General features: G+C 42.5%; 1 pseudogene; it reads left to right on the top strand.

The window, feature by feature from the left end:
- Positions 1–3,923, top strand: part of LOC103745743 — a 4,580-nt pseudogene extending 657 nt beyond the window's left edge.
- The last annotated feature ends 7,017 nt before the right edge of the window (positions 3,924–10,940 follow it).

The following is a 10,940-nucleotide window of genomic DNA, read 5'->3' as shown; positions in this document are numbered from 1 at the left end:
AAAGTAACAATAAAATGTTAAAAAAAAAAAAGAAAGAAAAGTTCAGAGATGGAAGTAACTTTCCCCAAACCATCTCCATCAGTACACACTTATGCAGTCCACAGATCTACATCAGCAGGACAGAGGAAAGAAAAAGCTGAAGCTATGGGTCATCGTGTCTACGACTAATCCGTCACTAAGGAAGCTGAGACAGGAAGCTCGTAGTGAATTCCAGGCTACAGTGAGGCCAACCTGAGCTAGATCCTATCTCGAAAAATAAATTAAATTAAATTAAGGCTATTATAAGAAAGGAAGTTTCACACATGTGGTCCCAGAACTTAGGAGGTAGAGGTTGGAGGACCAGGAGTTCAAGATCAGCCTCAGCTACATATTGAGTTTGAGGCTATCCTGGACTACATGAGACCTTGTCTCCAAACAAACTCCAAATACTCCTTCCTCCAAAAAAAAAGGAAAGCAGGATGACTGGCCAGAGACTTGGGAAGAAGATAGTCCTAAAAATGACCCGAATTCCAAGGGGGAAATGCAAATATAACAAACAACAGGACTTAATTATGAATACTCCTGGGCTCTACCCCCCAAAGATTTGAATTCCGTTCTTTGAGGTCAGAAATCTAGCCTAATAAACATTTATTTGTATTTATTATTTATGTATTACAGTGCTGGGAATGGAACCCAAGTCCTCCTGCCATACTAAGAAAACATTCTACCCCCCCATCCTAGTTAATTCGTATTTTAAATCCTTCCATAGATTACTGAACTGTATACATTACTAGTGAGAAATAAATACAAGGATTAAAAAAAAAGGGGGCCTCTCCATAACCCCAGCTGGCCTGGAACTCATTGTGTAAACAAAGCTGGCCTTGATCTCAGAGATTTGCTTTGTCTCTGCCTCCCAAATGCTGAGATTAAAGGTATGGGCCACTGGGCCAGGCGATATAAGGATATTTTGAAGGTAACAATGTTAGATTCTTCCCACCAGATTTGAATTTATTTACAAAGTAACAATTTCTTTTAAAAAAATACTACTGGTGTTTTGTAAAGCTAGGCTTTGGGCCACAGGCCTATAATGCCAATCCTCAGCAGATGGAGAGAGGATAGTCAAGAGTCTAGTCATCTTTGACTACATAGTGGATTTGAGGACAGCCTGGGATATATGCAATCCTGTTGGGAAAAAAAGAAAATAAGAACATAAAAAAAACTAACTAAAAAAAAGTTTTGCAAAATCAGTGTTATCAATATCAGAAAACGAACTCAAACTATAATAAGGTAACACATATATTATAGAGCAAAATTAATAGCATAACCACCCCCCAGGGCTGGTGCTTCCCCATACAGTGATTTCCCAGGCTGGCCCTGCTGTTTGTCCTATGTTCTCTACGGAGAGGGAGCAGGGAAACTAACTAAAAAAAAGTTTTGCAAAATCAGTGTTATCAATATCAGAAAATGAACTCAAACTATAATAAGGTAACACATATATTACAGAGCAAAATTAATAGCATAACCACCCCCCAGGGCTGGTGCATCCCCATACAGTGATTTCCCAGGCTGGCCCTGCTGTCAGTGGGCCTGGAGCCTATGGGGAGTCACCAGTCAAAGTGCTGAGCCTGGGCATCAATAGGAAGTTCCTGCAGCTCTTTGATAAGAGAACCCAGAAGAAATTGGCTCTTGAGATGCTCCAGGGTTGCCCCAAGGCACACATGGAGGTACAGCTGCTCTGGAGGGTTTCCCAGTGCCCATACATCATCAAGGATGTCCACAGGAACCTATGTCCAAGATGAAGTACCTGCTGATTGTCATGGAGTGTCCAGTGGTGGAGAGCTCTTGGGCCAAATTCAAGAGGATAGGTCTTCATAGAAACAGAAGCATCAGAACCAGAAGCAGTGCCAGACAAGAAAAACCTTCCTTTGAGTTGTTGACCAAAGTATTCTAAGAGCCTCCCAAAATTATACAGGCTATTGCCACAACCCTTGATTGCCTTCAAGAACTTGAAGATAAGGCTTTATTAGTGAAGACAGGACATGGACAGGATTTGGAGCAATGGAGCTAAAGCTAACCTGGAAGCCATCTCCCCTGAAAGCTAGCTCTCTTAGCTTTGGAGAACACTATGCAAGCTGGTAAGGGAGAACATCAATTGATGGTCCAATCCCAGCTTCAAGACCTAAAAACCACATCAATGTCCAGCACAGCAAATGATATTGGTGCAGTAGTGGCACTTGTATCTTGGGGGTCATCAACAGCTACTTAATTGGACTTAAAGCCCACTCAATGAGGGGAAACTCATGTGTGGTACTGTAAACCTAGCCAAATATACATAGCTGGAGAGGTCATAGATCTTAGAGAAAACCCCAAGGCTGTCACATCCCTGTACAAATGTAATTTCTTACTCTGTGCAAAATAAACAAGTTTTTAAATTTATAGACAAGTATCTCAGTCACCACCCACCAAAGAAGCTTCTTTTTCAACAGACAGAGATTATATCAGAGTTCCACAACTGGTCACATACAGAGATTGTCTGTGACTTGCCCAAGCCTAAGTGGCACATCTATGATGCAACCTCTATACCTAAGGCTCATGGAACACAGAACAATGGATGAAGAGAACACTAATGCATCTTTCACTTCTCATCAATGAAGCTCCCTCATGCAACAAAGGGCCAGAAACACAAAAGGTCACAAATGGCCAAAATGCAGAGAATAAGAGTCTACAGAGTGTGGGTCCTTGGATGGGACTCCTATATTAAAATCTACCCACCCAGGGCTCAGGAACCATTACAGAAGAGGGGGGTGGAAAGATTGTAGGAGCCAGAGAGGAGATGTATGACCACACAGAAATAGTCCTACAGAATCCTGGGACTCTTCTCACATGAACTTATAGCAATGGTGTCAATATGCACAAGACTCATGCAAACTCAAGCAGACAAAAACCCAGCACAGAACTGTGGAAACGAACAGCACGCCCCAATCTTAGTAGAAGTTGATTACTGCTGGGTAAGGAAGGGCTGATCTTAAAGAGAGGAACTCTAGATAGGTTGACTAGACCTCAGTGGATGAACTTGTACTGAGGGATGTCTGGAGACACTAACTTGACATGATAGGTCTTACATACAAATGACAGAATGTATGAATTCCAGTGAGGAGGCCAATGGGGAAGGGGGTATAAAGATGATTGAGATGTTCTGTATGAAATTTTAAAAATCAATAAAAAATTAAAAACAAAAAGAGAAACAGAAGCATCAAAAGTCACACAGAGCATGGATGAGGCTATCCATTATTTGCACACTCAGTCAACATGGCTCATTGGATGTCAAGCCTGAGACTCTCTTACACACTTTCAAAGGGCCGATGCCATTCTGAACCTCACTTGTTGTGGCTTTGCCAAGGAAACCACCAGCCACAACTCTTTGACCACTCCTTGTTAAGACACCTTACTATGTGGTTCCAGAAGTCCTGGGCCCAGAGAAGACTAAGTCCTCTGTCCCTTGGGTGCTATAGTGTACGTTCTGCGGTATGGGCTTCCCTGCTTCTAATCCAATCAGGGCCTCCAGCTCTCTAAGCATGAAGACTAGCATATGAATGGGCCAGTATGAATTCCTAAGCCACAATGGTCAGTCAGAAGTATCAGAGGAACTGAAGATGCTTTTCCAGAACCTGCTGCAAACAGAACCCACTCAGAAAATGACCATCACAGAGTTCATGAACCACTCCTTGGATCATGCAATCTACGAAGGTCCTGCAGACCCCACCGCACACAAGTCAGGTCCTGAAGGTTGGAGGATGTGAAGGAAGAGATGACCAGTGCCTTTTCCACAATGTGTGTTGACGACAAGAGATCAAAATAAAGAAGACTGAAGCCGTATCCGACCCTCTGCTTCTGAAGAGGCAGAAGGAAGCGCAGCGGTGGAGACTGTAGCCCTTGCCCACTGAGCTCCTGTGGCTCCCATCTCACTGGAGAAGAAGCAACAGTTCATTCTCTCTCTCTCTCTCTCTCTCTCTCTCTCTATATATATATATATATATATATATATATGTGTGTGTGTGTGTGTGTGTATGTATATGTATGCAATATTTAATATACATATTAAATAAAGAGACACAAACTGCCCACTAGTGTCTCCTCTCCTGTCCTTTGTGACTGAATGAAGCCAAGAAGTGCCTCCACGGCTGAATTCTGCCTTTGGCTTTGTCTACACCTCCCCCAAGAAAGGGAGGGCAAGAACACTGCAGAGGAGAAAGCAAGTTGCTCTTGAACCTGTACCCCTTTGCAATTTTTATTGGTAATATGACTTGGAATTTTGTGAGACCTCTTTTATGATCCTTTTCCCCACTCTTCATCCTGTCTCCCAGGAGTGTGAAGGTTAGGGTTTATACAAGGATGTTGGAGAAGTTGTTCCTGTGTTGTCCTATCTGTCTACTGCAACGTGGGGTCCCCACTGACTCTAGCATCTCAGAGCTCCAGGCTCTGGGGAGAGGGGTGACAGTAGGTACCACCCACCTCCTGCTGGATCTCCCAGATATCACTAGTGCGCACAACAGAGAGGAGTATGAGTGTGTGCATATGCACGTGCCCGGATTTGTGTTGTGACTGGAGGAGGTAGGGAGTCCTGCAGTCTCCAGGACTTCTCTTTCTCTGCTGAAAGACTGCCTAAATACATAGGTGGGATGTCTAGATTCAGAACCAGGTGATCATGGGCTCTGTGTTTTCTAGGCAGGGGAGGCAGAGATGGGTGAGTGGGCACAGCCATCAAGAGGACAGGGCCTCCTCAGTGCTCCCTCTCCAGTGTGGTGCTGGTCCTCGGTCACCTAACTCACTGATCCACTGAGTAGCCTCTGCTTGCCCTTCTGACCGTTGTTAACTCATTCTTGTTGAGTTCTCTGAAAGTTTCAGCTGGTTCTCAGTGCTCACGTGGGTAGCCTGGACAGGTTATACTGCAAAGCTTTTGCAGTTCGGGCATCTCTCCTGGGCTCTGGGGCATTAGCCAACCTCCCTTTGCCGGCAAGGGCTGGGCCACTTGTGTGACTCTCCCTCCAAGTTCCATTGTGTGGGCTGGTGGGCGGGATGATCTTCACACCAAAGCTATCCTGGCTCTGCCCCTTACCCTCCAACAACTCAGCCTGGGTGGGGGCTTCCCAGGACTGAGGAAGAGCAGGCGAGGAAGTCTTTTGTGCCATGGCCCCCATACCCTTCCTGCTGAGAAGGGACTGGATCCTTTACGGGTTTGGTGGTAGAGGGGCTCCTGGACTAATATGGGCCTGGAAGCAGGACCCAGGTGTCTGCAGCTCCTCCTTTGTGATTGTGTACCCAGCACTCAAGACTATGACAAACTTTTGTTTTGTATGAGTGAAGTCGTCTTTAGTAAACAGGTTTCATAGTTTAAAAATTAATAGCATAAAGAAGAATCACTTTTTAATAAATAGCAGAACAGCATTGATGTTCAACTGGATGGTTTGCCTCTGAACCATACGTTATACCATATGGTGCCATAAACTTCAAATGGATTGCACTAAACATAAAACGCATCACGATTATAAAAGTCTCAAAGAAAACATGATGGCATATTTATGCCAGCTGTGGAGGACAGTGGGCTTCCGTCTTGGAACAGATGGAAATAGAAAGGGAATCTCAGAATGCAAACAGACAGGTGCAAACAAATCTTGAATAATACAGTCTCATTTAGATGATGAGAATCAAAATTTTACCAGAGGAGGTTTGTAGGGTCCCGTTAGAATCCAACTTTTAAACACCAATGGTTGAAGAATAATTAATTTGCAAATAAAATCAAATTGATAGGAAAAACCTGACATTCTTACCTCTAAAAGATCCCTGTGTTGTTCAATTATTCCTCACTAGCAATTCATGCAGTTCAGTAGTCTTTGGGGGAATTTAAAATACCAAATAACTAGAGTTGGGAATGTAACTCAGAAGTAAAGTGCTTGCCTATCATTTACCTATTTACAAATATAACTATCCATATACAGAGAGATACATATTCTCCAAATGACATTTAATATGTACTAAGACAATGGACACATGCAAACTTATTATGTTTCAAGTTTATACGTACCAAGGCCACTATCATGTGAGCAAGTAGCTGTCAACTTCATTCACTTTTATAGGAAACTAGGGATAAATCTTTTCCTGTCATCTCTGGGAATTTATTTTAATCTAGATGTGCCTTTGATTAGGAAAGCTAAGGCTAACCACATCACTCGTGTAAAAACGTGAAGGGAGCACACGTGCACTGCTCTTAATTACACGTTGGGGGGCTCCGACCATCTGCTCCATGCATATTCTCGCCATGGTGTCAGAACCAGTTGCGCAATAACCAGTGAACCCATAACTTCTTATAGATCAGATAGTGTCGGCAGGAATCATATCTTTTGATTGCCACTTCTCTAACTACATCTACGATAACGAATTTGAACAATGATCAAATATTAGTGATTTTTAATGTACTGTTTTTATTACTAGGAAAATTTTACAGCAGTTTTAGAGTCACAGTCAAATAGTTTCCCATACATCCCATGTCTACACATATGTACCATTCCCCACAATCAGCTTCTTGCTTGAGAATGATGTCTGTTACAGATGACGAACTACATTGCAAGTTCTCAGCCCTCAGAGCCCATAGGTCACAACAGGGTTTGCTATTAATGCCGTACATTCCGAGGGCTTCCACAGTCCATAATAAAGGCGTCTATTCTTGCTCCTACAGAATAGTTTCACTACCCTAAAAATCCTCGGTGTTTTGCCTATTTATCCCTTCTTCCCCATAACCCCTGGTAACTACTAATCTTATTACTAATACTCTCACCTGCCAAAGGATATCTTGTTGGTTCCAAGTTCTGAAAATTTAAGTAAAGTTCCTAAAAAGCCTCTTTGTATATACAGGGATTTGTGTGCATGTAAGTTTTCATAAATGAATCTTTGCCTCTGTTAATGAGACTGGGCCTCACTCTAGTCCAGGTTGGCCTTGAACTTACTTTGTAGCTGAGGCCTTTCTTAAACTCACGGTATTCCTCCTGCCTCAGCTTTATAAATACTGGGATTATAGGCATGAGCCACTACATCTGGCTCCATGAATCAAATATTTCTCAATATTTGTTTTCACCATACCATCTTAATTAAATAGTTGTGTGATATTGCAAAATGAGCTATTTAAAAAAAAACCTGTGACCCTTTGCAAATTATTCCTCTATGTGAATCAACCAAAAAAAAAAAAAAACCCAAAAGTACAGAAATTAATTGGAAGCTAAACCTGTGTAACTACATTTGTCATCTATAACCATAAATGTCAAGTTTTCATGTTCATCAAAACCTTCCTCACTGCCTTTGACTTCTTTGTTGTCTTTGAAACAATAAATTGTCATAAATTTGAACTTATAAAAAAATTCAGCCTGACAAGGTAGCATATGTGTAGAATCTCAGTACTCAGGAGGACTGAAGGATCAAGTTCCAGGCCAACCTGGAAGTCTCAGAGAGACCCTTTCTCAGACCTCCACACCTATAGGTAGATTCTATTGCTCAAAAATAAAATAGGGACTGGAGAGACAGCTCAGGGGTTAAGACACTGGCTGTTCTTCCAGAGGACCCTGGTTTGATTCCCAGCACCCACGTGGTGGCTGACAACTGTCTGTAATTCCAGTTCTAGGGGGTCTGACACCCTCTTCTGACCTCTACAGGGCATTGCACACACGTGGTGAGCCACTTGTATACATGCAGGCAAAACATTTATATACATAAAATAAATTTTAAAAATATTTTTTCATTCTTTTCAGTACTGGGGATACAACTTGGGACTGTTCCATACTAGGCAAGTGTTCTACCACTGAGCTACAAACTCAGCCCTAAAATAAAATTTTTATGTTTTTTTCTAAAATTATTTGTATGTGTGCATGTCTGTGTGTAGGTATGTGCACATCAGTGCAGGTGCATTTAGAAACCAGAAGAGGTGTTAGGTACACTTGAGCTGGATGTACAGGTGGTTGTGAGCCACCCAACATGGGTGCTGGGAACTAAACTCAGGTTTCTGGAAGAGTAGGATGCACTCTTATTCACACAGCCATATTGCCAGCCCTTAAATATACCTATTTTTTTTATTTGAAAGCTACAGAAATTTAAAGGCAATAAATAGAAGACAGGATAATTTCATGCTCACATACTCAAGTTTGTAGGGAGCTCTTCATTGAGGGTACCGTAGGTCAAAGAGCACAGTGGTAAATTTTGTAACATGTTGGTGCTAAATGCTGTGTGGGAGGACTTCCTCCTCTGAGAACTCTCTAGAGGAGTCAGTGGGGATATCACTTATGCCAGTTCTGCCCCAAGGCAACAGGCAGGCTTTGTTCTCCAAGGCCACATTCCCAGTTGTTAAAGTAATAGTAAGCATGATACACAACTGGAAAATGTTGCCTCTGCCTAAGAAGTTCCTTCCAAGCAACAACTTCTAGACAGTGCGCTGTGATCTTCAAAAGGATAAACAATTGCCTCTGCACATCCCGTTCTTCCTGATTGATTAAAACTTAACCTCAGTCCAGGGGCTCTTAATTTAGTCAAGGCCATTCTCAAACATCTTCCCTAGTTTTTAAAGAAATATAAAGAGCTCAAACCAGCAGTTGGGGCTGGGGAGAAGGCAGGACATCTGGTCCTCAGCTGTCATCATTAGCCTGCTGACACCTGCATCTCCATCTGGCCTCCAGTTGTGCAGACTATGCACACAGCTATGGGCTCCTCCTCCTGAACTTGAGGTCTCTTCAGGACCTCAGGTCACTCAACTTTTTTTTTTTTTTTTTTTGGTCTTTTTTGAGACAGGGTCTTCCTGGAACCCCAGCTGACCTGGGACTCACTATGTAAACCAGCCTGGCCTTTAACTCACAGAGATCTGCCTGCCTCTGCCTCCTGAGGGACTAAAGGCATACGTCATCATGCCCAGCTTTCAGTCAGCTTTTACTTTGCCTCTTATGAGGGGCACAGAAAACATTTCATCTACTCTTCTGTGAGGAACAAGGAATGGGACACACTGCAAGCCACGTCTGTCCTACACCCTCACCATGATGAATGTAGAGGAATTTAAGGTTTGTAACTTCTTTGAGCTCCACATGGGAACTGAGGCTCTGATCTCCTTCCTGGAGTGTCTATGCATCCCTCATAGCAACCCCTTTTTTTCCCTCTGGGCTTCTCCTCCTGTGTTAGAGGACTCACATCACTGGAGACTGGTAAGAATGGGAAGGACTGTATCTGACTGACCGCTGCATTCTTTTTAAATTTTTATTTATTTTTATACTTTATGTGTATGAGTGTTTTGCCTACATGTATGTAAGTGCACCACATGCATGCAAACCTGCAGAAGTCAGAAGAGGGTGTCAGACCCCCTGGAACTGTAGTTACAGGTGGTTGCTAGTGCCATGTGGGTGCTGAGAACTAAACTCTGGTTCTCTGCAGGAGCAGCCAGTGGTCTTAACCACTAAGCCATCTCTCTAGCCTTGTTTCATCTTCTCTAAAAATTCTGACATTTTTGTGGGAAAGATGGAAAGACACTAAGAACTTTCCTCTCCCCAGTTTTTGCTAAAACTAAATAATTTCCTTTTTTACCAATTCCTGTCTCCAATAGGCCTAGGGTTCAAGCTACACTTTCAGGCTAGATTCTAATATGATAAAATATATATTAACCAAAACACATGCCCATAATTTCAAATGTGCATTTTTGAAAACCCAAAAGCTGAAAAATGTCTTCTTTGTCTATTAGTATAGGGGTCTGTCTCTAGTGTAGGGGTGAACTGGGTAGTGGCACTTACCTGTAATCCCAGAACATGGGAGGCAGAGGCAGGATGATCAGAAGTTCAAGATCACCCTTGGCTATATGGTATATTCAAGGCTGGCCTGGTCTGCCTGAGACCTTGACTCAAAAAAACAAACAACAACAAAAAAAAATGCAGGTACAGGGGTAGGCTGTGTGGTCATTTTTGGGCGGGCAATGAAGGAAGGCTATTTGAGATAAGACCTAAAAAAGAGGCAGAAGAACTGTGTTAACTCTCTGGGAGACATGGATTCCAGACAGACGGGACGATAAGTACAAAGGACCCAAGCCAGAATTCCATGGAGGATCAAGCAAAGGTGTAAAGTAAGACTTCACTGGAGTATACCAAGAAGGAACACACCGGCAGTAAGAAATGACGTCAGAGAGGCAAGGAGGCACGAGTGCAAGACCTTGAGAGATACTATAATAAATTCGATATTTTTTCCTTTAAGTGAGATGGGAAGTCTTCAGAAAGTTCTACAAAATGATATAAACTGAGTTACTTAAAAGGATCACTATAATTGTTTTATTGAAAAGCGATTATAGCCCGGCATGGTGGCACACGCCTGTAGTCCCAGCACTTGGGAGGCAGAGGCAGGCGGATCTCTGTGAGTTCAAGGCCAGCCTGGTCTACATAGTGAGTTCCAGGCCAGCTGGGGCTGCAGGGGGACCCTGTCTCAAAAAGACCAAAAAACAAAAAAAACAAAAAAACAAAAAAGAAAAGAAAAGAAAAGCGATTATAGTGACCTCAGGGTGAAAGAAAGGTCAATTGGAATCTATTGAAATACACCAGGCAAAGCATAATGATGGTTTGGACCAGGGCAGCCACAGTGGAGGTGGTTACAGTGACCTCCATTGTTTCTAATGTATGTTAGCCTTCCTCTGTAGCATTATTATTTTCTTACAGATAGCCATTTTTTTTCTCTAGCTAATTCAAGGTTTTCATTTTATCCTTGGTTCCATTAGTTTGATTATGGTGTGACCAGGTTGAAATTTCTTTGAACTTGTCCTTCCTATAGTACACTGAGCTTTTATATTGTACAATTTATGTTTTCCAAAAAAATGGGGGAATTTTCAGCTATTAGTCTTTTAACTCTTTTCTACTCTAATCATTCTTACTCTTCTCCCTCTAGGAATCCAACTCTGCAGA

This window comes from Nannospalax galili, unplaced genomic scaffold (assembly GCF_000622305.1).
Source record: "Nannospalax galili isolate Female #2095 unplaced genomic scaffold, S.galili_v1.0 scaffold263, whole genome shotgun sequence".
Lineage (NCBI taxonomy): Eukaryota > Metazoa > Chordata > Mammalia > Rodentia > Spalacidae > Nannospalax > Nannospalax galili.
This window is presented reverse-complemented; position numbering and strand designations above follow the sequence as displayed.